The sequence below is a fragment of the Narcine bancroftii genome, chromosome 10 (genome assembly GCF_036971445.1).
Source record: "Narcine bancroftii isolate sNarBan1 chromosome 10, sNarBan1.hap1, whole genome shotgun sequence".
NCBI lineage: Eukaryota > Metazoa > Chordata > Chondrichthyes > Torpediniformes > Narcinidae > Narcine > Narcine bancroftii.
Genome location: NC_091478.1, coordinates 17,791,327 through 17,817,302, shown reverse-complemented (window position 1 = coordinate 17,817,302; position 25,976 = coordinate 17,791,327). Strand labels below are relative to the sequence as shown.

General features: G+C 39.2%; 2 long non-coding RNA genes across 2 annotated transcripts in view; one reads left to right on the top strand and one right to left on the bottom strand.

The window, feature by feature from the left end:
- Window positions 1–25,976, bottom strand: part of LOC138743899 (uncharacterized) — a 116,702-nt gene that overhangs the window by 37,966 nt on the left and 52,760 nt on the right. The window contains exon 3 of the long non-coding RNA XR_011345103.1: window positions 5,820–5,935. This is a non-coding gene — a long non-coding RNA (uncharacterized lncRNA). The remainder of the gene's footprint in view (window positions 1–5,819; window positions 5,936–25,976) is intronic.
- LOC138743900 (uncharacterized) lies at window positions 7,617–18,165 on the top strand. The gene is made up of 4 exons (XR_011345104.1): window positions 7,617–7,704; window positions 10,524–10,675; window positions 15,565–15,684; window positions 18,021–18,165. It is a non-coding gene; the product is annotated as an uncharacterized lncRNA (long non-coding RNA).

Below are 25,976 nucleotides of genomic sequence, written 5' to 3'. Positions count from 1 at the left end.
CAGGCTGGAGAATACCTCAATTAATCAAAAACAGAATAGCTGATGTCAATTTACATGCTAGAATATGTATTTCTTTCTGAATCTGTAACCAAGGCCAGCGGAGTGGTGTTAAGGGAGGGGTGCGGTGGGTGACCTGTTACTACCTGAAAGCATAATGCACTCTCTTATCTCCAGTCCAGTATATAGGCTAATATTGCGACTGTATAAGGCTAATATATAGCATATAGGCTAATATTGCCACTGTATTCGCCAAGGCAAATAGCGCCTTTGGAAGACTACACAAGAGAGTCTGGAAAAACAACCAACTGAAAAACCTCACAAAGATAAGCGTATACAGAGCCATTGTCATACCCACACTCCTGTTCGGCTCCAAATCATGGGTCCTCTACCGGCATCACCTACGGCTCCTAGAACGCTTCCACCAGCGTTGTCTCCGCTCCATCCTCAACATTCACTGGAGCGCTTTCATCCCTAACGTCGAAGTACTCGAGATGGCAGAGGTCGACAGCATCGAGTCCACGCTGCTGAAGATCCAGCTGCGCTGGGTGGGTCACGTCTCCAGAATGGAGGACCATCGCCTTCCCAAGATCGTGTTATATGGCAAGCTCTCCACTGGCCACCGTGACAGAGGTGCACCAAAGAAAAGGTACAAGGACAGCCTAAAGAAATCTCTTGGTGCCTGCCACATTGACCACCGCCAGTGGGCTGATATCGCCTCAAACCGTGCATCTTGGCGCCTCACAGTTCGGCGGGCAGCAACCTCCTTTGAAGAAGACCGCAGAGCCCACCTCACTGACAAAAGGCAAAGGAGGAAAAACCCAACACCCAACCCCAACCAACCAATTTTCCCCTGCAACCGATGCAACCGTGTCTGCCTGTCCCGCATCGGACTTGTCAGCCACAAACGAGCCTGCAGCTGACGTGGACATTTACCCCTTCCATAAATCTTCGTCCACGAAGCCAAGCCAAAGAAGAATAACTTCATCAATTTATTGTGTGTGTTTTTGAGGGACATCTTGCTGCAAAATGCTGATTGGTATCTTCTAAAGATTGTTCATCAAAATTTTCTATCATTGGGTTCAAGAGAGGAAGAGAGAGAAAGAGGGAGATGGAGAGACAATAAGTATGTCACTTGTCTGTTTTCAAAAATCAATGCATGTGCTGTGGGAGAAATTGTAAAGAACTCTCAGTGTTTAAGTATAAGGAGGCAGTATCACAGACTGGGTAGAATGCATTCATATTTTAGGTTTTATCTTCTTGGCTTCAGGCCTGCATCTGAGGTAGGAGATGCAAATGATGGCGTATATTTAGTTTGCCTGAAGTTTATTTCATTGGATGTGTGTGTCACAAGCAAAGCCAGCTCTGTTGCTTTTGGTGAGGTCCGATGGTAAGCCATCTTTGTGAAGTGATGCAGCTCTTTACAATGCTGTTTGGTTGGGAGTTCCAGGACTTGGACCCAGTGAAAAGGCAATATGGTGTGTGATAGGGCATTGTAGACAGAGCTATTGCATGGACATGCTGTCCATGTCACTTTTGTTTATTCTTGAAAATTCCTGCCGAAAAATGTGGATGAGTAAACCATAGTGCATTTTGTGGAAGGAATGAATGGTTAGGGTACTGAATGACTTGCCAATCAAAGAGTCTACTTTCCTCTGGATACTGTCAAGTTTCTTGACGTGCCTTGCAGATGGTGGAAAGTGTTCCGGGTGTAAAAAAAAGTGAGTCACTTGTCTTCGGATATCCAGCCTCCAACCTGATCTTGCAGCCACAGTATTTAAATGGTTGGTCCAGTTGAGCTTCTGGTCAAGTAGTTGATTTAACCAGGTGCGAATCATGACTGTACATTATTTTCTAATACGTTGTCTTGCAGGAGAAGGCAAATCACAAACTAATGTTAAAATTAAAGTAGCACAGCATCTAATCAGAATCTGCTCGAAATGGTATTGCACGGGAAAAGTCATGCAAAAATATTGTGGCCCATTGGATCTGCAACAGTAACTTGTGAGGATGTGAATGAGTAATTTTCCTTCTTGTCCAGTGATGCAGTTCCTACTTGGATCTGGGACACAAATAAACAGTAACAACTTGCAATTTGAAGAATCACTAGAAGTGTGAACCTCAAACTGTGATCTCCTGTCATTGCAGAACATTTTAAAACGACAGCCCTCAAAGGACATACACTCCAGTTTTCACTGAGCATTGTTTGGAAGTATCATTTACATTTTGTGATCAATTTTCTGCCTCAAATCAATTGCTTGATGCACAAAAATCATGTGCTAGATGATTCAATTTCTGGACTTTATTTTAATAATATTGATTTCATACTCTCTGTCAACCCCATTACGTGCACAGGCGAGACTTAAAAGAGTATGCCAAAAATGCACTAAACTGATAACTACTTAATTAAGTAATCAAGTAATCTCTACTCTGAGCAGTGAATGACACTCAAAAAGACTGTTTCAAAAATGGGGCTGGAGGTTGAATTTGATTTCAGTGTAGTCCAGTGCTGGAAATGGAAGATCACTGAAATTATTGACCTAGGTAATAATTTACAACTTGAAGCAGTAATGAAAATTTAACAGTATCCCCCAGATCTGCAGAGGCTATAGAAAATCAACAGCAATAAGAAAACCAATTAGAAAAGAATCCTCTGATGCAAGCTAGGATTTGTGTTGCAAATGAATCATACCTGGTTCTGATTTATTGCTGGGCATACAGTCAATGCATTTGACGTAAGATTTAAAGGAGAACTCATTAAAACTTTAAAGAAGAATTAATCCCAGTTAAATCAACTTCAATATCTTTCTCTATAATCCTTCATTATCCAGTTACAGTGCAATTTGCATTGCCCGCTCTGACCTCAAAATGACTGGTGCAAGATATGAAAGCCATGTACATTGTACCTTATCGAGACTAAGGTCATCTCAGGAATAGAACTTGCATGGGCATTTTATTTGGACAATATATATGCTTAAAATTCTTTGCTCCCTTTCATTTTTAGTTATTTTCTTCTCGTCTTTCATACACCTATCTTTTCATTTATTTTCCACCTTCTCTCAATATCTTTTTTAAATATTTTATTTTAGTTTTCAGACTTACAATATCCAATAAACAGAGCCATTCATGTACATATGCATACCCAAAGTCCACATTTGACCCCCCCCCCCCCCCCACAGCGAATACATTCCAAAAACTTAACTCAATCCCACTCATCATAAGGAACACAACCCCGAAAAGAAATCACAATGGCAACACCATTCAAATACTAAAAAGAAAAGAAACTCAAAGAAAGAGGCAAGTCCTATTTCCATAATCATATCTCTGGCCTTACTGGGATCATTTAACCTTATCCCTATTTAAAAGGGGGAATCCATCTCTCAATATCTTCAATAGTGTTGTTCTTATTTCTTTCAGTGTGCAAAGTCACTCTACACGGCATGGCAGAGAGATTCACTTCTGTTTATAAATGTGGGATTACCCATCCTTTATTAAAACTAGAATCTGTAGCAGATGTGAAATTATTTATAGATTTTATCTATTCCAAGAAACTCCACAAACACTATATAATAGTAGATGTCCACCACAATGGTAGATATCAACATTATGAAGAGCAGGAAGTGGCTATTTGGTTTGATAACCGTAACTTCACTTAATTACCTCCAAGTCTCTCAATCCATTTGACCTCTCAAAACAGATCTAATTGACCATTAAATCAATTTCATTATCTGCTTCAATGGCATCATTGGTAACTATTTTATACAAAAATAATTGTTCTGCAAAAAATTTCAGCCTGACTTTAACCTAGTGTCTTTATTTTAAATTTGTTCCTGATACTGGCATTCATCATGCTCTTGAACAACCTTTTTAGATTAATTCTGTGAACTTCATTAGAATATTGAAAATGTCAATTACATCATTTCAGATTTTTTTTACTTTTTGAAAATAAGACCCATCTTGACCATGAACTCCAGATACTGGAGCTGAACAACATTGATACCAATGAATAGCAAAGGATCAAGAGCTACACGGAACCAAATTGCATGCTGCTGCTTTTCACCACAGATGATATAGTAAACTTTATAAGTTTAAACATTGGAATGAACAGTAAATACAAAATTAAACCATTTTAACTTATTGAGAAATTGAGTTCCTTTAGTCCTCCTCTTTCATCCCTCTCGCCTCTACAACCAACACGTCTTCAGATTTTATTAATTGTGATTGCTCAGTCAATACACAAAAAAATTATCTTCAGGTGATTATTTTCACATGTAGGCCAAGAGTATAAATGATCAGAAAAGCACAGTTAGCGTGGCAGTTAATGCAACATGATTACAACGCCAGCAACCCACATTTGAATTCAGTGCTGTCTGTAAGGAGTTCGTACACTCTGTGACCTCCTCTGGTTTCCTCCCATCCTCCAAACATACAGGGTCGGTAAATTAATTGGGTGCAACTGGGCGGCACAGGTTCCATTGGCTGGAATTGGCTTCTACTGTGCTGTTTTGTTAAAATTAACATTAGAATATTCTTAAAAATAACAATACTTGTAAGATCTTTCCTTATATGTCAATTCAAACACATTATTACAAACTATATTTTTCAGCTTAGAGGAACATTGAAGAGGTTTTATTTTTAGCTAGACTTCAGTAAATCAAGATATGCAGGATCTTATTTTAACCTTTGATATTGAAACTTTCGCACCATCTTTGAAGAGCCCAATCCTACGTCAGTGTGCTCTAATATACCCGCAATCACTGTTTTTAAGAATGGCAGCAAATTTGAGCTTGGAAACGTGTACCTATCAGTTTCAAGAATAGCTTCTCTGCCACTGCTATCAAACTATTGAATGGACCTCTCATTATTACAAAGATTCTGCCCTTCCATTGTTATAACAGAACTTTTTCTCTATAAAGTTAAACTCTGATTTTTGTCAGCACTAACTGTTGTACTTAAAGATGGGTTGACTTGCCTGGATAGCATGCAATACAAAGTTCATCACTATATCTTGGTATGTGCATCAATTAGGTACAAAGTAAACAATTGTATTCAATTCAATCTGCTGCTGTACTAAGCCACACAAGGCAGAGGAAAGCAGGCTGCTCTCTGATCTGTGCTAGGTTCACTGATCTCAGTCAACGGGGCCCTTCAAGTACCAAAGCAAAGGTCAATATCCTCAGGAAAGGTGAAAAATTAAACTGAATTTCTACCTTTGATCATAATCAAGTAATTGGAACAAATGTGGGTGTGTTTGGAACCTTGCATTTTGATTGGCTCTGATGCCTTTGTACAGGCTGCTAAAATGTAAACTTAGGGTTCACACACAAAGTAAGAGTGTAAAATCAGTGCCTACAATAAGGCTTTGTCACCTCCATGAAAGGCCATTTTATTAAAAAATACATTTCATTGTTTTATCAGTAAACACATTCTATGAAGTCAGAAGGTGTGGACCACCTTAAAAACTGATTAATGTGAAAGATATGATCATGCAGGGGTGTGTGCTCTGGACATTTTTACTCATCCATTGTCAAGAGTCACAGGCTTGTTCGGTAAATGTGTAAACTTTTTAGGCTATGATTTGTATCAATTATGCCTGTGGCAGGTGAGTTCATCAGAGCAAAAACCAGGTGTTCATCCATAATTATTGACTTATTGCCAGATTTGATGGCTGAAACATCCGTTGTCGTTACTTAACAATGACTTACTCACCAGGGCAATTTCCCCCTCTCTCTGCCAGCTGCTCGCTGCCTGTGGTGGTTAGAGTTTACAAGCTCCAGGGGTTGTAAGTGGTTGCATGGGGTTATTTTTAGATTTTTTTTTACCTGCTCTGCAGAGACTGGACTTGCAGGATCTTCCATAATTGCGGGACAACGATTGAATGGATTTGGCAGTTCCTCTGTCACAGATTGGAATATGTGCCTGCGATTTTGCCTCTGGCCTTTTAGATGTGCGAGATTTTTAAAAAACGAGAGAAAGAAGAAAAAAAGAATCAGCCAAATGTTGTTTGCTTTTAGAATTTAAACACTTGAAAATACTGTTAAAAATACTTTTTTTAAGGTGATACCATTCACTAAATTTGTGTGTTTATGTCAATCAATTAATGAATTAATATCAACCTAACATGCAATAATTTTTCACATTACACAATATCTCACCTATCAAGGCAACATATTCTCAAATGATGCTTCAAAACCTATAGGAACTCTCTCTCTATTCTCTAAAGAGTTGCCAACTCAATGGCACATTGTAATGTGCCTTCCCATAAAACGCAGCTAATGCACAGTTGATTTCCTGCCTCAAGTTCAGACTTGTTGTCTGTTACCTGACAGGCCTAGGACAGGATTCAAGCTAAACATATGGTAATTTAATTAACTCCTTCTTTCCCACAAGGCACTTCTGAACATGTTGTTGCCTTGAGGCTAAATATCAAACACGATGAAATTGTTTCCTGCTCGACTGCACACCTTGCCTGTGACTTATTGCGTGAACACTGGATAAAACCTGTTCATCCCCTATATACGAGCATGCCTCACACTTGACCTGCTTTGCAATCAGAAGATCAGTTCTGTATTGTATCAATAGTTTTAATTTGACTTGTATGATTAAGACTGACAATAAAAAAAATATAATTCACCGGCAGCTAAAAGCATTAGCTGGTAGATCAGTAGCCAAAAGGTTTTAAGTGCAATTTTATAAAGAACAAATAGCAATTTTGACACTTCAGCCAAACTTTCAGCTGGAAATTTTAGCTTTTGCGGAACAATGGCAACTCTAATTACGGTTTTTAAACTGGAAGCAATAAACCATTCGAACAACCTCCATCATGTGAACATCATCCAGCAATTTGTGAAGAACATGCTGCAACATGGGGGATGAGGGACACTGCCTTGTTTTTTTATATGTTTTATTTAAGTTTTTTTTATCCATACATGTAATCGTAAAAAATACAACAATTATACATGATGGAATAAACCCCCAAGCTCCGTCCCCCTACAGTAAACCCCCAAATTAAAGTAAAGAAAGAAAAAGAAGAAAAGAAAAAGAAAGAAAAAAAGAGAAAAGACTTGGTTGCCAGGAAGACACCGCCCACCAATCATTTATGTTTTTAATTTTTCCAAGGAGGTTAACGAGGTTCTCTAAGTTCAGAGAAAATATCTATAAATCTATACCCACAATTTGCAAATATGGGGGCCAAATTTTCAAGAATACATCACTTTATTTCTTAAATTGTAAGGAATCTTCTGAAGTGGAACACAACTATGCATTTCTGCATTCCATCGCTCCATACCCAGATGAGAGCCCGAGTGACACTGCCTTGTTTACTTAGAACACACATGTACTTGTCTGCTGGCTGCTCAGTGTTCTGAAGGTCTGCACGATTATTTAAAATGTTACCTCAAGGAAAATATAAATATAACTAATTAACCTGGGGTAGCAATTGATCAACATTTTCAAATATGCTTAGAATGCTTCAAAACTTTCAAACACACTGTACTCAGATGCCTCCAGCAGCAAGATGAAAAGATAATCTTGTATTGCTATTGTGCAACTATCAGCCAACTTGCAATTCGCAAACCTGCTGGAGAATCTCAGCAGTCACGCAGCATCCATAGGAAGTAAAGGATAACCAATGTTTCGGGCCTGGGCCCTTCGTCAGCTTACTTGAGGAGTTTGTGAAATTCTGAGCTTGTTGATTGGTTCACAAAGGTAAAGGCAAGCAAATTATCTTAAATATGTAATGACTGATTTTGTCATAGATGCTGTAAAACATTCTCAGTGTTTTTGTGGACATTTTCCTCAAGATCAGAAGCAAAATTATATTGCCTTTTCGTTTATGCAAGAATATGTTCACCCCGCTTGCATGCAATGGATTAAATTTGCAATTTTATTAGTAAAATGGGAGACATGCCAGCTTCTCGTTGTAATATTTGCTTGTTAAAATGATTGGGAAATATGTCTCAACAAATTGCCACTTTTGGAGAAGTCGATTTCATTAAAAATTGCAGTCAATTTTAAAAGCTATAGTATGAATGTAACTGTAATATTCACTAAAGATTTAGACAAACATGAATACATGTAAATAAGAGATAGCAAGTTAGATGAATAAAATAAATAGTCTCCAATGCACAGCATGTTTATCTGGTGTATTTGTGAGTGATGCACATGTGGTGATACTCGAAAGGTCCAGAACTCACTGCCATGGTGGATATGGTCTTTCAGGTTATAAGGTATCATTTTTATGCCCCAGTATAGTGCATTAGAGGACAATAGAGGGTTGGGAGATGCCACAGTGATCTGATAGTCAACTCCCATTGCCACTCTCAATGGGAAAGTAGCAGGAAGCAGTGTGTGTGCGTGTGCGCGCGTGTGTATTTAAATAAAAAAAGAAATAAATTTCTGTACCCAAGTGGAATAAATACACAACGGTGCACATGTCCCTAGATTTCCAAGTTTGTTTGCCCAATATCAAGCTGACAAACTACTAAATAACTAGAATGATTATGAGTGCCTTTTTCCAAGAATCTGCCACCAAAGTTATAAGCAATCAGAACATCTTATAGAAATTAATTTCATCTGATTCATCTGTAGAAAAAGACTGAATGGGTAACAGTAAAAAAAAAGCAAAATTTCACTAAAATTCATTCTACAGGAATGATAAACAAGTGCAGAATGATGTACCAAGGACAAGTGACAAACGAATTACAAGAGGATTGATGAGGTGCCAGATTGTGCGGGTGGATATTTGATATCAGCCTGCTTCTCTGGAGTTATTAATAAAGCTTTTACCAGGACTTAGTTACACAATGTGTGCAATGCATGCTCCAAGTATTTAATAAGATCCACAGAATAATTTGATTTGTAGTTTGCATCTATGGAAATTTCTGCCCAATTAAATGAATTGATATTTAGTGTACCTCATTTTAGATATTTATGCCTCTAGGCTCTCAGTTCCTCCCGCTTCATTGCAGTATACACTACACAATGATTTCAGTAAATGTATTTGTTTCTTTCACTTTTGTGAAAGCTCATTGAATAAAACATAATGTGATACTAACCAAAGAGAAAAAAAAATGACTCATATTTGGAAAAAAAAAGGAATAACACGTTGGTGTGCTGTGAGATATCATGAGTTTTCCATTAATTCAGCGTGTCTCAGTACAATAGATGTTTAAGTTTATTGAGATCTGATAGCTCAAGTACAATCCGACAAAACAACATTCTCTGGTATTCAATGCAAAATATAGATACACAACCATATATAACATACATAAACCATATATAACATGCATACAGACAAACAATATGCAGGACAGCTATTCATATATACAAATAAATAAATATTGTTTTGTATATACGAGTCTCAGACAGTTAGTGTGAGCAGATCCTTTGGTCATTCAGCATTCTCACTCGTTATAGGAAGAAGCTGTTTCTCAGGCTAGTGATGCTGGCTTTTATACACCTGTATCTCTTTCCTGACAGGAGTAGCTGAAAGATGTTGTGTGCATAGTGGAAGGGGTCCTCAATGATTTTGCACATCCTCAGTAGATCCCAGTAGATCATGTGAATCAGTGGGAGGGAGACTCTAGTCATTCTCTCCGCCACTCTTATGGTTCTGTAGAATGACCTCAAATCCATTTCTCTACAGCAACTGTACCACGCTGTAGCCCCTTTTACAGAGTGCTTGAGAGTCAAGTTTTAATTGCCTTTTGAGTGGTGTGTGAAAGCATCAAAGACAGATTACAGGGTCTAGACTTACCAGTCTTTGATCCGCCAAGGTAGGTAGTCTCAGAGATGGGGCGTATTGATGCAGGACCTATCTGAAATGGTTGACCCGTGTTGCCAGATCGAAACGGGAAGGGCTGATGACATCATGATGACGTCTTTTGCATGTGACCAAAGTGTGAGAGATTCAACTTTTAGTGACATCATCAGTACCAACAGACTCAGCAACGGTGAGGAAACACTCAGGATAGGATCTGGCAGAATAGAATCAGGTTAGAATCAGTAATTCAGCTCTTACCATGGTTTCAAATTGAGATGATAACAAGGTCTTTGAGCTCCTCACATTAAGGCCTCAGGATGAGGTTAATTGCCAGGTAAAGGGCACAGTAAAGAATGGCCCAATTTTTAAAAGGCTGGCCTCTCAACTAAGGGACAGTGGCTTTGAGCAGAGAGAAGCCCAGGTTATAACTAAACTGAAAACCCTGTGCAAGAGGTTTCATCAGGTGGTAGAGGGTGCCTGGACTGACCCTATTTGGACTTGTGCCACTCAATATGGGGAACCAGCCACTCTGCCAACCTGGTATGGACAACCCAGCTCCTCAAACCATCCCTGCTTCATCTCCCACCGCCAGCAGCAATGTTGATGCAGGAGGAGACATCAGAGTTGATTAAGTTGAGCCTCATGATCAGCCAGATAAAAATATATTTTGGTTCGTGATCATCACCGTACCCGTGTGTCTTTGTGGGAGTGTACTCCCATAATGACTTATCTCGTTAATGTCGCTTGTGTTGTTCTTCTCCAGGAAGCCAGCTGCAGCCAAGACAACAAAAAAAGAAACCTACAAAGGTACAGCTTGTCTCCAAGGAGATTAAGGATCTGCATCATGTGGAAGGGAAGAGGGAATATGAGGAGCAGATAAGGAGAGAAGTTCCGCTGGAAGGAATTCAGGAGGAGGTGAGGGGTTTTACATCAGACTAGTCACCAACACTGCTGTGTTACAGGTCTCACCTCTTTTGCCTTAGGAAGCCTGTTTGCTGTGTAAAATAACTCATGGATCCAAGTTTTTTCTGTTCTGTATGAATAAGCAAGCCGGCTTCCAGAGACGGGACATGTATACGGCAATAATGTGGCTTTTCAGTGTTTAAAAAAAAGGGCTTGTGATGCAGAAGGCCTGGATGCTATTGATAGAGCTCCTGTAGAAGGTTGACAAAATGGTGGCCAGTAGCCTTGCCCATTTCAGTCTTCTCAGGATGTGCAGCAATTGTGGTGCCTTCCTGACAAGTGAGGAGATGTTGTGTGGCTACGATAGGTCACCAGTTAAGTGAACTCCAAGGAACTTGATGAACTCCACTACAGAGTTGTCGATGTGCAGTGGAGGGTGGTCATTTCTGGTTCTCCGGAGGTCCATGATTATCTCTTCTGTCTTTTCTACATTGAAACTTGGGTTGGTTATTCACATCATAATCACAAGATTTTCCTCCTGTTCATCATTATTGCTGATGAGGCCAGCTACTGTTGTTTCAAATGCACTGTTGGAACTGGCAATGCAGTTGTGGGTCTGTAGCGAGAACAAGAGTGGGCTGAGAACACAGCCCTGTGGTGCGCCAGAGCTCAGCATGACAGTGCTCGATGATCTGCTACCGATCCAGATTGACCGTGGTCTTTCTGTTAGAAAGTCCATAATCCAGCCTTCTATACCATTATGGGCTTACTTCTTTATAACTGGTCCTGAGTGCAACATTATGGAAAATGCATGCTCTGTGACACCATGTGGTTGAAGCAGAATTCACTACCCAGACCTACCATATGTATTTTCTAGTAAGTGACTGGGATAGCACCATAGAGTGATTAAAATCATGGATATTTCAGATAGCTAATCCTAGTTTAGCACTGGGAAAATAGAGTGGGAAAGTAGTTAGTTGCTTGGTGCCTATTTGCATTCTTGCTATTCTGTAGAAAATGTGGTGTCAAAACCCAAAGAACGAAAATCAATTGAATAATTTTTAAGAAGGGGCAAAGTAACAGTAGAAAGATGAAGTGCCTTCAAAATCCTTCTTGATTAACCCCAAGGTAATTGGAACTGGAAAATTCCACCAGCCCTTCAAAGAACTCATTGTTTTTGAAAATGTCAGTGCAAGTACAGATTCTATTTCAAATGTCAGGAATTAGTTAATGAACAAACAAGTAATTTTCTATTATATCCGATTATTCTTCCAAAATATATATTTAAATGTTCTTTTTGGACAGACATAGTGTTTCTGGATGAAATCTGGCACTCCAGAATTCTTTGACAGAAATGACGCTGGAACTTCGAGCTTTCAAAAAAAACTCTCAGGAGCTACAGTGTTCTAATGTAATCTTTTGCATTAATACATTTTTCATCTTTTTCGGAAGATGTACATATGCATTCCAGATCAGAATCACTTTCTCACTGGTTTACATTTGTGTACTTCTTCAGGATTCCAGATCAGAATCACTTTCTCACTGGTTTACATTTGTGTACTTCTTCAATCTTATTTAATCGTTACAAATCCTCCAATAATTTCTCCTCTCACTTTATCTCCTTAACCTTTTCAGAGGTTTACAGATGTTGTTGGCTCTTGTACTCATGAATCAGTGAATGCCTGAAGACTGCAAAATTAGTGGACAGTACAGCTAAAATTGAGCTTGCTTGCTTAGAAGGAATGAACCTCATCTTGTGTGGCTGGGTAAATAAAAGACGTTTCACTTAATCCTAGACACTCATACCAAGTGTGGTGAAATTAGTGTGCAGTCTCACTGATGTTTCACATATACTGAGAAATAGGATTTAGATCTTTATGACAAAAATACCTAGGTGTTCTTTCAATCTCAATTTAGCTTTTAAGTTAGATGATTTTTTTGTTTAATTAGGAGAAAGTCAATCACCTGAATAATTTCCAGTAAATTAAATCAGTGCTAATAATTTCTATTAATTTTTTGACATTGTAACACCAGATATTTGAATGTATTTTCCACCTGATCGTATCTAGTTTCCACTGTCGCTTCAGTGATTTAAAGATGTTCTCAGTTGCATGTCGCAGGAAATTACATTAGGAAATTGCTTTGGCAGTACAAGAGGAATTCCACAGCCATCTAACCAGTACTTCCCTGGATGTCGTCTAGACTGGGGACAGAGTTAAAAGTTGAACTCAGGAATCAAATGCAAAGCTTCTAATTGGGTCCACTGAGCTAATATAGCTGTTGGATTGCCCAAGGCATATTATCTCTTTATTATGCCTGATTTATTTCTGTATCTCATAGCTGTTTACTCCAAAGGAACAATATGCTTTTACCCCTCCTGAGCCAAGGTCTTAGAGACTCTGTTCTGTTAAAGAACAGATACCAGGATCTTTTCAAAGAACAAAAAGATATCATTGAGAAGGAAGACAGATGGAGCTTATGCTTTTCATGGTTGACATGAACCAATTATGATAACCACAGATTCTTGCCACTGAGAAGCATGGGTCAGCAAAAACAAATTACATGCAATTCCATGGTAAGGGTCTAAGAATTCAGGTGACATAAGGCAGTGAACTCCTTCCAGGCTTTCTATACATCAGAAAGCATCCTAAGCTTATAATGACTGACACAACTGGCAGCGAGGCTCTAAGTTTTTTAAAAAAAGGAAAATCTAATTTGTAAACAAATTGACATCATAACAAGCAATAAACAGCTGTCCCGGTTCTGACAGATTTACTGATGCTTCAGTGACTAAAAATCACAATGTTTTTCCAAAGCAACTTCATTAATTTGTGGTCTGGCATTCATTAGGACAACAAGCCCTGGGGGACTACTTACAGCTTAGCCTCCATGGTAATGATGTGAGCTTTGGGTCTGCTGATTTTAATGTGGGTGCAATTCATGGGCAATGCAATCACACAGTTGTTACCAATTTTGTGTGGACAGATCGACATCTTTAAAAAAATAAAGCCTATTAAAGAATTAATGGCAAAACAGTGTTATTTAAAAGACAATATAACATTAAAAATGTGGCCTCTATCAACAATTTAGTCTACGATATGATTTTACTAAACACAATTGAATGCACAAATAGAAGTCCCCTGTGATATTGAGAAACAAGCAACTACTTGTTCTGGCCTACAGAGATTTATCCGAATGGTTAAAATCATCACACTAAAGCACTGGTAATGGAACTTTACATTGTTCAGTATGAACAAGCTGGTCTGTAGAGTGGAGGGAAGTAATGAAGTAATTAGCTGGACTATTATAAGCACCTGTGACACTGATTAATACATGTCCGCCTTGGCAAAGTTTCTTTTCCAATTCTACTAAACCTCGTGTTTTCAGTTAACCACTTCCTCTGTAAGATTAAGTGATAACACAATGTACTTGAGGCAGAATTTGCAACCATGTTGCATGAAATTAATTGTAATTTGCTGCAAAAAGTACTCAAGTGAGGCTATGTCTTAATTGTCCCATGTCAAATCTAGCAAACATTAACATACTGTCTGACCCATATGCCCAAATGATCTTCCTGATATCCTTATAATAATGGAAAATATTGAGTTGTGATTTGTTTAAACATTTATCATTATAACACTGAATTTATTTAGATTGAGAATTTGTTCTTCATGTCATATATAATACATAATAAATTGTCTTTAATTAGTGCCTCCTTTTCAGTCTATTAGAAATAGTCTAATGAACAATTTTTAAACGCTTTGTTTCTGATTTTCCCTCCTTCTTTGTGGGCACATCAAAGCACAAGATCCATCTCCCACCTCTTTTGAAGCAGGGCCAAGATTGTCATGTTCGTCTATTGCGAATCTTACCAAGACCAGGGCTTTAATGTGGCAATACCTTTATCCCAGCCTACCCCATTCTGCCACAGGGTGGCATAACTCTTAGGAGCTTTGATGCAAGATGCACCAGGTATTATCTTATGACTTTTATCCATAATGTGGAAAAATACATTTCTTACTCTGTAGACAACATCGTACTTCCCTGGATACAGAGCAAATGATGCCTAATAACTGACTGCACAAACGTCAAGAATAACACTCAGAGAGACCAGTCAGCAAAATAAAATCTTTTAGGAAGAAATGAAAGTATGCCTGAATTGAAATGTGGTTCTGTACCTGTTGTTCAGATAACCAATGAATGGCAGTAAATTGAAGGACCCACCTAATCTTTCTCCAGAATGACTTATTACATATTTGCAGTATCCTTAAATTTTCCTGGCTTCTACTGGACCATTGATTTTACAATATTAAGTTTAACTCAGCAGTAATGCCGTTATTGCTGGGCATAAGGTCTTCTGGGATATACAATAAATGCTCTGAATATATACGATTTCTGGTAAAAAAAAAATTCTTAGAAGTCTGCATTTTGCATGGTTTCTCACAATTTTGGTCATCCTTGTCTAACTGAATCATAAGTAATTTTCACTGAATTTCATTATCAACAAACTTCCTGGCTTATTTCAACACAACTTTGCAAGGTGGCATGCATATCAAATCTCAATCCTCAGCTTCTATAATCACGGGGACTTCCTTTAGTTGTCGTTTAACATATTTTGCAGAGTCGGTGATTCTAGCAAACATTCATTGTAAAATCAGTACTGTTATTTCTGAACAATTGGCTGCTCGCCTTTAAAGATTTCACCTAATGGTCTTGCCTATTTTTTTAAAAGATGTTTTAAAAATTATTTTTTCTGCTCTTCACTGAGGACTTGGGTTACCTGACAGATTATTTCTCCACAATGATTCCATTCCTTGCAAGTGTCCAAATTTATCCTTTCCTTTTTTGATAAAGAAGCGCTAACTCGTGTTTATTAATGAGTGTTGTTTGATTTATATCAGTACTGCAACCAAGTTGCTATCCTTCACACATGTGCCGAATGGACAACTTAACCACCAGATTTTGGACAAGGTAACAAATAGATGGGTTCAGTTACCAGGAGCATTAACCAGAACCATGAGGTAAGACTCAATTTTCCCTACATACAGCTGACTGAGCTTGGCTAATAGCAGAGACTCAAGTTTAAATGTTGGGATTTCCCAGACTGTGCATCTTTGCACCTCACCCTTCCCCAGAGTATCGATTTAAACTGGTCATAAGCCAGGCACAAGGAGAGGAAAGAAATATCTCAAAATGAAATAACGTGCAACTTACTTCTTTCCTTTATTGGTGCAGGTTAGAGAGGTAATGCCTCACAGTTTTGCACTGGCATAATTCATGTCAGATGAATTTGGCAGGCAGCAGTGTCCATGAATCTCTAATAAAACTGGGTCTTAATGAAATGTGAAGAGATCCTCTCTCCTCACCACATTTTAGACCTTTTGACAGACTTCATACCCACATTCTTTGTTTCAGTACAAAATATAACTTCCACACATAACAGAACTATTTTGTGCCTGCCTTTTCTGCACAGCTCAAACACATTGTGCCTTCTTTCACTTCTTCGTAAGTAATTCCCACCATTGCAAGAGATGTATAGCTGAATACTTGTTCAGTACAACTTCATTTGCAGGAAAGACATCTGAGAAAGTTGCTTGTAGGGTTTTGTCCTCTTGTCTCTCCGCCTCCTTTCGCGATGAAGGATTTGCACTGAGCTGTTAAGAACAATTGTATGAAGGCCAGTATTCTTCAGTGTGATCGATTTCACCACTGCTCATGTCTTACCCATTTAGTCTTCTGCACGAAGCACCATGCACCAATTGAATATATTCCTTTGTGTCCACTAGGTGGTATCTGGTAACCAGTTGCCCACTATTATTCCCAACAAAACACTAACATTTTTCAAGCAGCATTTACTTACTTTCAGAAACTGAAATCACAGCCAGTGATATTTTTTCACAATCTTATTATTTCAGAATGCAATATGTCATCCAAGCAATAATCATTACAGGGAAATAAATTTTCTTATTATTTTACCCCCCCAAAGTTCTTGGATTTCTTTTGTCCCAAAGAACTTTGAGGTATCCTACATTTTACCCCATCTTGTTTCCTGCGTGGTTCTCTGCATCACTTTACTCCTATTTAATACTCATCTATTCAGTCATGACCATGAAAAATAGGTTTATACAATTCCCATCATATCATCAAGAAATTCCAAAGCACCTTACCACCAATACAGTATTTCTTGGACAACAGTTTCTAAGGGATAACAGGGTGGTGCTTTGCAATTAGGCCATTGGACCCTTCACATCAACACAGAGAGATCTGATCTGATCACATTCATTTAACAGAATGTTCAACAACGTAGCATTCTCTCAGTATTGCACCCAAGCTTTTTGCAATCGGGTCCCTGCACAGCAATGAACCCAAAATCATCTAACTTAGAACTGAGTGTTACAACTGAGCCATTGTTACAACCATTAAAATGTGGAAAACTGACATTCTTTCTTTTACAGGCATAATTTACAGGCAAAGGCTTGTGGCATATTATGGTCACAGAGGCTGGGCCATGGGTTTCCAGACAGTAAAGATAAATGTTAGTGTCTGTACTAATAGACAAGGCTTTGGCGGGATTGGGCATGGAGAGAGGTTGTTGTATCTATGGTTAAAATCAATAATGATTTGAGTTTATTGACAACTCCAATAATCTCCATTGAATTATCATATGGAAATAGATAATAAATATAAAATATAGATATAAATATTCACAATTAGGGCAGCACGGTTGGCATAGTGCCTTTACAGTGCCAGCGATCAAGACCGGGGTTCAAATCCTGTGCTGTCTTATAGGGAGTTTGTACATTCTCCCTGTGTCAGTGTGGGATTTCCCCAGGGGCTTTGGCTTCTCCCACCATTCAAAACGTATAGGGGTTGCAGGTTAATTGGATGTAAATTGGGTGGCACAGACTCATGAGCCAAAATGGCCTGCTACCGGGCTATATGTCTAAATTTAAAAAAAAAGGTACTGTACAATAAAAAAAAAGTGTAACCAGGTCTTTTTCCTGGTGTTGATTTATGATTAGAATACTAAGGGGAAGTTCAAAAGCCTGACCTTGTTTTCACCAAACCCACTCAACAGTGCTTTACATCAGAGATCCAATACTCCTTTTGTAGAGAAATGCCAGAGGTATGTATTGTCCAGAAAAGCTATCAATTAATAAATATTAGTGGCTAAATTTCAATTACAATGAGTTGGGTCAGTATTAGAAAATGTAGCAGCCATGAGACGACGCATAAAAGTACCAAATGTACACTGCACACATAGATTTGGAATCTGAACAGTGCCTATTTTAAGTCTTTGTTACCGCTGCTATGATTGAGATTTACTGCTTGAATTCTGAATCATTTACTCCATTAGAACTGCATAGGATATGATGAAGAAATCACATGAACAAATGACAATACTAAACAACCAAGAGTAGGTGTATCTGGGCTTCTGCCACGTCAGCAATTGTTTCAACTCTCAGCTGCAAGCCATGCCAAAACAATCCCTAGGGTGGTAAAACCCCAATCTGTGTACGGTTTGTCGATTCATTATTATTGTCTAATTAAATGATGATTTAAAGCATATGGTACATCTGTTAGTGTCTATTTTTATTATCCCCTTGGACCGAGATGAAAATTGTGATTGGCTGAAGAAGTGTGGTGTGTGAGAAACTGCCTGTAACTATTTCCTGCTAATTGAAGTCAGTGAACAACTAAAGCAAAGGCCATTACCTGGTCATGTCACAAGCTACGGGCTAATGCATTGACATTGTCACAGAGGTGTTTTTCATTATACATCTTCCATTACTTAGTATGAATGCAGTCAGCTCATAGAGATTTAGTAAAGAAATTTCTCAAGGTGAATTTATCTTGAGAATTTCTTGAGAGGGTGGTTTTATATAACTGAATAAATGGAATTGGCTGCATTGTGGACTTCTTGTGAAGTCCACCAAGTGAGCTGAGAGTTGCTGAAATTCCCAACATTTGTGGTAGGGGAATCCATACTTGGACCCTGTCCCAGATTAGATCTGGTGGAAAACCTATGACCCCACAAAATTCAAAGTGGATTATAATGTTTTGGAAGAATGAGACAAAGTGAAGAAAGGTTCCATATTTTAACAGTATTTTTAATATAAGCATGTTAAGTTCAGTTTACAATTTTTTCATTCTTTATTTAATTGAAAGATCTACACAGTATTGATAGCAAGCAGAGTTAGAATAGGCCCTTTGATGGCCATTAAACACCTCTGGGGGAGTTTTGGGGGCAGCAGGCATTCCTCAGTATACCATTGGACCTCTTGCAGCCATTCAGGAATTGCCACTGGGGCCCCAATCAGCAAAAGAGAATCTGCTTATAGACCAGATAAGATTGGGCAGAAACTGAGAACGGTGGACCCCTACAAACAAGCTAACGTCAAATTTAAAGCAAAAGCAAGAAATCACATACACAACAAAGAAAATAAGAGTGCTTTAATTAGTGGTAGAATGTCTTTGGCTTGGCTTCGCGGACAAAGATTTATGGAGGGGATAAAAGTCCACGTCAGCTGCAGGCTCGTTTGTGGCTGACAAGTCCGATGCGGGACAGGCAGACACGGTTGCAGCGGTTGCAGGGGAAAATTGGTTGGTTGGGGTTGGGTGTTGGGTTTTTCCTCCTTTGCCTTTTGTCAGTGAGGTGGGCTCTGCGGTCTTCTTCAAAGGAGGTTGCTGCCCGCCAAACTGTGAGGCGCCAAGATGCACGGTTTGAGGCGTTATCAGCCCACTGGCAGTGGTCAATGTGGCAGGCACCAAGAGATTTCTTTAGGCAGTCCTTGTACCTTTTCTTTGGTGCACCTCTGTCACGGTGGCCAGTGGAGAGCTCGCCATATAATACGATCTTGGGAAGGCGATGGTCCTGCATTCTGGAGACGTGACCCATCCAGCGTAGCTGGATCTTCAGCAGCGTGGACTCGATGCTGTCGACCTCTGCCATCTCGAGTACTTCGACGTTAGGGATGAAAGCGCTCCAATGGATGTTGAGGATGGAGCGGAGACAACGCTGGTGGAAGCGTTCTAGGAGCCGTAGGTGGTGCCGGTAGAGGACCCATGATTCGGAGCCGAACAGGAGTGTGGGTATGACAACGGCTCTGTATACGCTTATCTTTGTGAGGTTTTTCAGTTGGTTGTTTTTCCAGACTCTTTTGTGTAGTCTTCCAAAGGCGCTATTTGCCTTGGCGAGTCTGTTGTCTATCTCATTGTCGATCCTTGCATCTGATGAAATGGTGCAGCCGAGATAGGTAAACTGGTTGACCGTTTTGAGTTTTGTGTGCCCGATGGAGATGTGGGGGGGGCTGGTAGTCATGGTGGGGAGCTGGCTGATGGAGGACCTCAGTTTTCTTCAGGCTGACTTCCAGGCCAAACATTTTGGCAGTTTCCGCAAAGCAGGACGTCAAGCGCTGAAGAGCTGGCTCTGAATGGGCAACTAAAGCGGCATCATCTGCAAAGAGTAGTTCACGGACAAGTTTCTCTTGTGTCTTGGTGTGAGCTTGCAGGCGCCTCAGATTGAAGAGACTGCCATCCGTGCGGTACCGGATGTAAACAGCGTCTTCATTGTTGGGGTCTTTCATGGCTTGGTTCAGCATCATGCTGAAGAAGATTGAAAAGAGGGTTGGTGCGAGAACACAGCCTTGCTTCATGCCATTGTTAATGGAGAAGGGTTCAGAGAGCTCATTGCTGTATCTGACCCGACCTTGTTGGTTTTCGTGCAGTTGGATAATCATGTTGAGGAACTAGAATGTATTCAAAACATATCCAGTCTTTTATGTTTATGAGTACCTCTGTCAGCCTGCAATATTTGGTACAATAAATAAGATGAACTACAATTTATTTGGCACTTTTTTTGTGTGAACAGCAAAAAAAGTCTATGTGCCACTGTTTTCAATATAAGCTTGTTTCTCTGAAGCAGATGATTCTTCCAAAGTTAAATAAGTTACTTATCTGCATCTCCTAAGTGCTCAACCTACCAACACATTTCCACCATTGAAAGCAATTCATACATACCAGTTTTTGTCCAACCCTTCCCCACCCAACAATCCCAGCATACGACCAACCAATCTCTCACCAGATCCAACCACCTCCCAATGGATGTCACCACTCTGCTTAACAAACCTCCATTGACTATTTTCTTGACAATTGACTGCAATCCATATCTCATTTGCCACCACTCATGACCAATAATAACATATCCTAGACTCAACTATATCTCCAGTATGTTGTTCTTTTCCATGACCCCATCCCAATCCTTTCTTCTGCATATGAAAAGATTGAGCCATGAAAGAAGGCCCTTACCTCATGTAAAGTTTGTTCAGTAGCACATAAGGCATCATGCACTATTAAATTTCCTACTAGTCAACCCATGAATGAAATATTGGAGATCTGTTGCATTACATCTGTTTAACGTGCCTTCGCAGAGGCTGATAATTGAATGTCAATCAATAAAGAGTTATAACCAATTACATTTTACTGAGGTCTCCATCGTTGGTGACAAAAAAAAACTTACATTTTCTAAAATAACATCTCACTGTGCTAACAGACAATTTATATTTCTGATCATATTAGAGAGCCACTGGCTATTCCTTTATCCAAATCTAATGACTTCAATGGATTATAGGATGTCAGCCTATTCAAATACAAAACTCAGGAAATGCTGAAAAGACTCAGCAGGTCAGGCAGTGTCTCCCTTTTAAAATTTCAGGTCAAAGCACTTTCTACTGGACTCAGGAAGAGAAAAGTCCATTTTAAGTTGCACAGAACATTGGGGAAGGATGGGTGAGACAAACAGTAAATCTCTGAAAAGGTGAACTCAGAGTTGTACTGCAGATAAACTGTAAAAGTCATCATCCAATCATTGCAGTTCTAGATGGAGAACCTGAACAAAAGAATATAAAGGATATGAAATGAAGGCAGTTGGGGAGATAGAACACGAGCAAAGGAATGTAAAAGGTACGAAATGCAGAGCTGTCAGACACATCCAACAGGTTGTGTTGTGCTAATGGAGAGAGAGAAAAAATGAGCCATTACCACAGATAGATTAATCGGACCATTCTGATACAGACAAGGTAAATTGCCTGTTGTAACAACATATAATATGTCCATAAGGTAGCAATGTGCTCTCAGGGAATACAAGTTGCTGTTCCTCAAGCATATGTTGTACCCCTTAAGAAAAGTTCAGGAGGGCATAGATAGGTGAGAGTGGGAAAAGGGGGGGGGGGGGGGGGGATTTTATAGCAGCAGGCAACAGGAAGCCCAGAGGTGTTCCTGCAGACTGAATGCAAGTGTTCTACAAATCAATAATCAAATGTGCATTTGGTTCTACACTATGGAAGAGACTACATTGTGATCACTGAATGCAAGGCACCAGATTGGAAGAAGTGTGAATAAATCAGTCCTCATCTGGAAGCTTTATTTAGATCCTGAATGGTTGGAATAAATAAAAGGGCAAATGTTGCACCTTCTACAGCTGCATGGGAAAAACCCGAAGAAAGAAAGTGGGTCGGTGGTCATGGAAGAGTAAACTAGTGAGTTGCAAAGGAATGGCCACTTAAAATGATGAAGGGGACTGGATGGGTAAATGTGTCTAGTGGTGAAACCTTCTTGAAATGGATGGCCCATTAAGTGCAAAGACGGCTGTGGAAGAAAGTGAGAACCCCGCTCTCTCCAAATTTAAAGGGGTTGAGAGCAGAGGTACAGGAAAGAAATGGGATGTATTTAAGACCTTGACACATTGGGATAGTGATGCAGCGAATTCAGCAACTGTTGTTCCCATGGAATCCAAGCATATCGGATTAGAACATTAGTTTGGAGATGGTCAAATTATTCCCTTAGTTTGATAATATCTAGTTGAAAATAATAGAAACTCCATGGAGATTATCACACTATGGGAATGAAGAGAATGCAGAGAAAATTCACCAAGGTTTTGCCTGGGATGGAATGCAAGTTACAAGGAGAGACTGTGTGCACTTTCCCGAGAGTGGGGGAGGTTCAGATGGGACATGAATGAGGGAAATGAAGTATTGGGAAGCAGATGTAGAGCAGAGACCTCAAGAAAATATTTCCCATATTAGAGGTAGAGAATGAGAAAACATAGATTTAGGATAAGGGCATAATGAAGGGGACCTCTTCCACCCAGAGTGGTGAGTGCCTAGAATACACTGCCTGATAGAAGCAGGCTGGCTGACAGCATTTAAGAAGTATTTCAATGAGGACTCAAATTGCCTTGGGAAGAGGCTACAAACCAAGTGCAGAAAAATGGGATTAATTCGAAAGGATGTTCACTGTTCACCTGGATGTTTGGACCAAATGGACTGTTTCCATACTGTTTGATGCTGTAACTTGTTGACTCAATGTTAAGAGGCCTTGATGTATGCATCAAGAAAATGGCTATTGGCTTCCTGGTTAATACGACCGACCACAGCAGCCGGATGGGATTAATTTGGCATCATGTTGGTGTAGGTCTGAAGGGCCCACTCTATGATGTACTGTTCTAAGTTCTACTGCCAATTTCCTAAATATCAGCTACTCAGAGCATATTGGATCATTATGTAAGGAAGAACAGAAGAGCAAAAAGTGGGAATGAATAAATTTGGCCAATGTTAACATTAGGCTTGATATATCTGATTTTCCGGGCTAAAAGAGCCTTGAGGACATCCTGTACACAGAGCATGTAAATTGTAGCAAGGTAAGGAGTTCTCTAATACATGGATCTGATTCTAGGTGGAAGGTTATTGATGAAGAAGTTCAAAAATGATGGGATCAATGGCACTTCCCTGAAGTCATATAGTGACATCTCAAAGATGGGATTGTTCACTTCCACAAACAACCATCTTCCTTTGTGAAACATATGACTCTAGTCATTGTGGAGTGTTTTCCTTTTCATGCCCATTGACATCATTTTTTTTTTTTTTTTTTACAGGGCAGTTTGATACCACTCTCAAATGCTGCTTTGCTGTCAAGGGAATTTACTCTCATTTCACTTCTCAAATCCTACTCTTTGGTTAAGGTTTATAAAAATACTTTAATTCAGTTTAGAGCTGAACATTGCTGGCAAAATCCAAACTGTATGTAGGGTAAGTGCCACTTGATAGCTTTATGGTTAATGGCTTCCCTCTCTTTGTTGAGGATTGAGAGTTGACTGATTTAGCTGTTTGGCCTACTTTTTGTGAATGGGACATCCCTGGGTAACTTTTCATATGGTTAGGTAAAATCATTTCTTGTGACTGTACTTGAACAGCTTGGCTTCAGACGCTTGGACATTATCTGGTCCCATAGGCTTTGCTGCATCCATTGCTCTCATAGAATGAATTAATTTGGCATAGATATTACTGTGACGGTGGTGAACTGAGAAACCAAGATGGATCATCAATTCATAATTTCTGGCGGAACATGGTTGTGAGGGCACTTGTATTGAAGTCTTTGCACAATACAAAAACTGCAAGTTTAGTGCAAGTCATGCAATTCTGTGTTTTAATTTCAAGTCCATCACTTTTAGATTTTCAAACACCAATGAAATTTTTTAAATCTCAGTCTTCTCCATTTAACTTGATGAGTAATAAAAAAACAGTCATCTCTAGGAACTCTATCGAGAGCGTCCTGGCTGGTTGCATCATAGCGTGGTGCAGTTGCTGCAGAGAAATGGATTGGAGGTCAATCTATAGGACCACAGGTGTGACAGAAAGGATCACTGGAGTCTCCCTTCCCCTGCCCCGCCCCCCGATGATTTCCTCCATTTTTAATATTTGAGGTGTCCCTAAACAAGGCCCTATGTTGTGCAAAACTGGAGCAGCCTAAATTTAGCATGAAAGCAATGCTAGTGTCCAAGGTTGCTTGATATGACCTCAGGTGGTGTATTCACCTGCTCTACGAAGTATAAACAATTTCTACTGGAGCATTAGATGCAATATTCTGTTTCAGACTTCCAAATTTTTAGCTGACAGATCCAGCCCATTAGTACAATATGAATCTACAAATGGAACAAGTTATGAATGTGGTTGGGCATTATAACGTCAGTGTATTCATCTCTGAGTGTGCAATTATGTTGGTGTTTCTTAAGGTGCTTTAATATCCATGCCACAAAATGATTTAAACAAATCTCAGAACATAAGCATTTTTGAATATTATATAGCAACCATTATTTTAACTGAAACAACTTAGAACATACTTCCAGAATAATAGCACAAATCAGGTTAGATTAATTAATATCACAGGGGCAACATGTTTTTTTTAAATTGTTTGGCGTTGAACCGGATTTGCGAACTAACGCTCTCTTGTGAAGTTCTCATCATTCCCACATCATAAGTGGGAAATGAATGAGGTAATAGTGTCAGACAGAAAAAACAATCTAAAACTACTGGATTAAATTAGGATGTTCCCCATCATCTCACAATTCTGCTCCTCCTCAAGTGACATGGCTTCTCACTTGAGCTACACCTGCTCCATGTCACAAAACAATCCCCTCAACAATACCCCAAACACTCATGTGTACATCAATGACCGACATAAATGCAGTCAAAAACAGATGACTGAAAAATGTAATCCCAGCTCAGGAAAGAATCCATCATTATATTTAATCTTCTTTTCATCTCAATTTGACCACAGGGGTGTCCTGCTATACACTCAATGGCCTTTTACCCAATTGTTTTTTTTTTCAATTAAAAGCAAATATGAAGTGATCCCATTCCCAAGAGTCAATGGCATGCTGAACAAATCTATCATTTCCAGCAAGATTGTCCAACATAATACACATCTCTTAATTATCTATATAGTGGTTTATTCAAATGTTCTCAGCATATGGCTTTTTTTAAAAAAAGGGGAATACAGAAAATAATATGAAGACAAATATGCAATATGAAATAATATGAAAAACAGAATGCCAATTGTTTCAGAATGGGATATGGAAAAGATTTATGGAGTTAATAACCTGCAGAACTTGTAACTTGAGCTATGAGGTCATTGAGCCACAGACAGTTTTCCACCTCCATTCAGAAACATATGGGATTGTCCATTTACCAAGCAGTCAAACTACCTCCATTGTTACAATGTCTTCTTCCATGCAACTGGAATAGCCTTTCAATGTATTTTGATATGATATGAAGCAAGTTTGCAATAAATTTAATAACTGCTGTTATGATTCAATTTCCTTTGTTTTAGAGGCATGGCACAGTGGACATCACACCTCATCTATGTGATCTTTATTTTTTACGCAGTACATTACAAATACAATTGCTCTACATTTGCAGACATCTAAAGGTCCCTGATGTTGATATCATCTGAGATATAAAATTAATGTAATAATCAA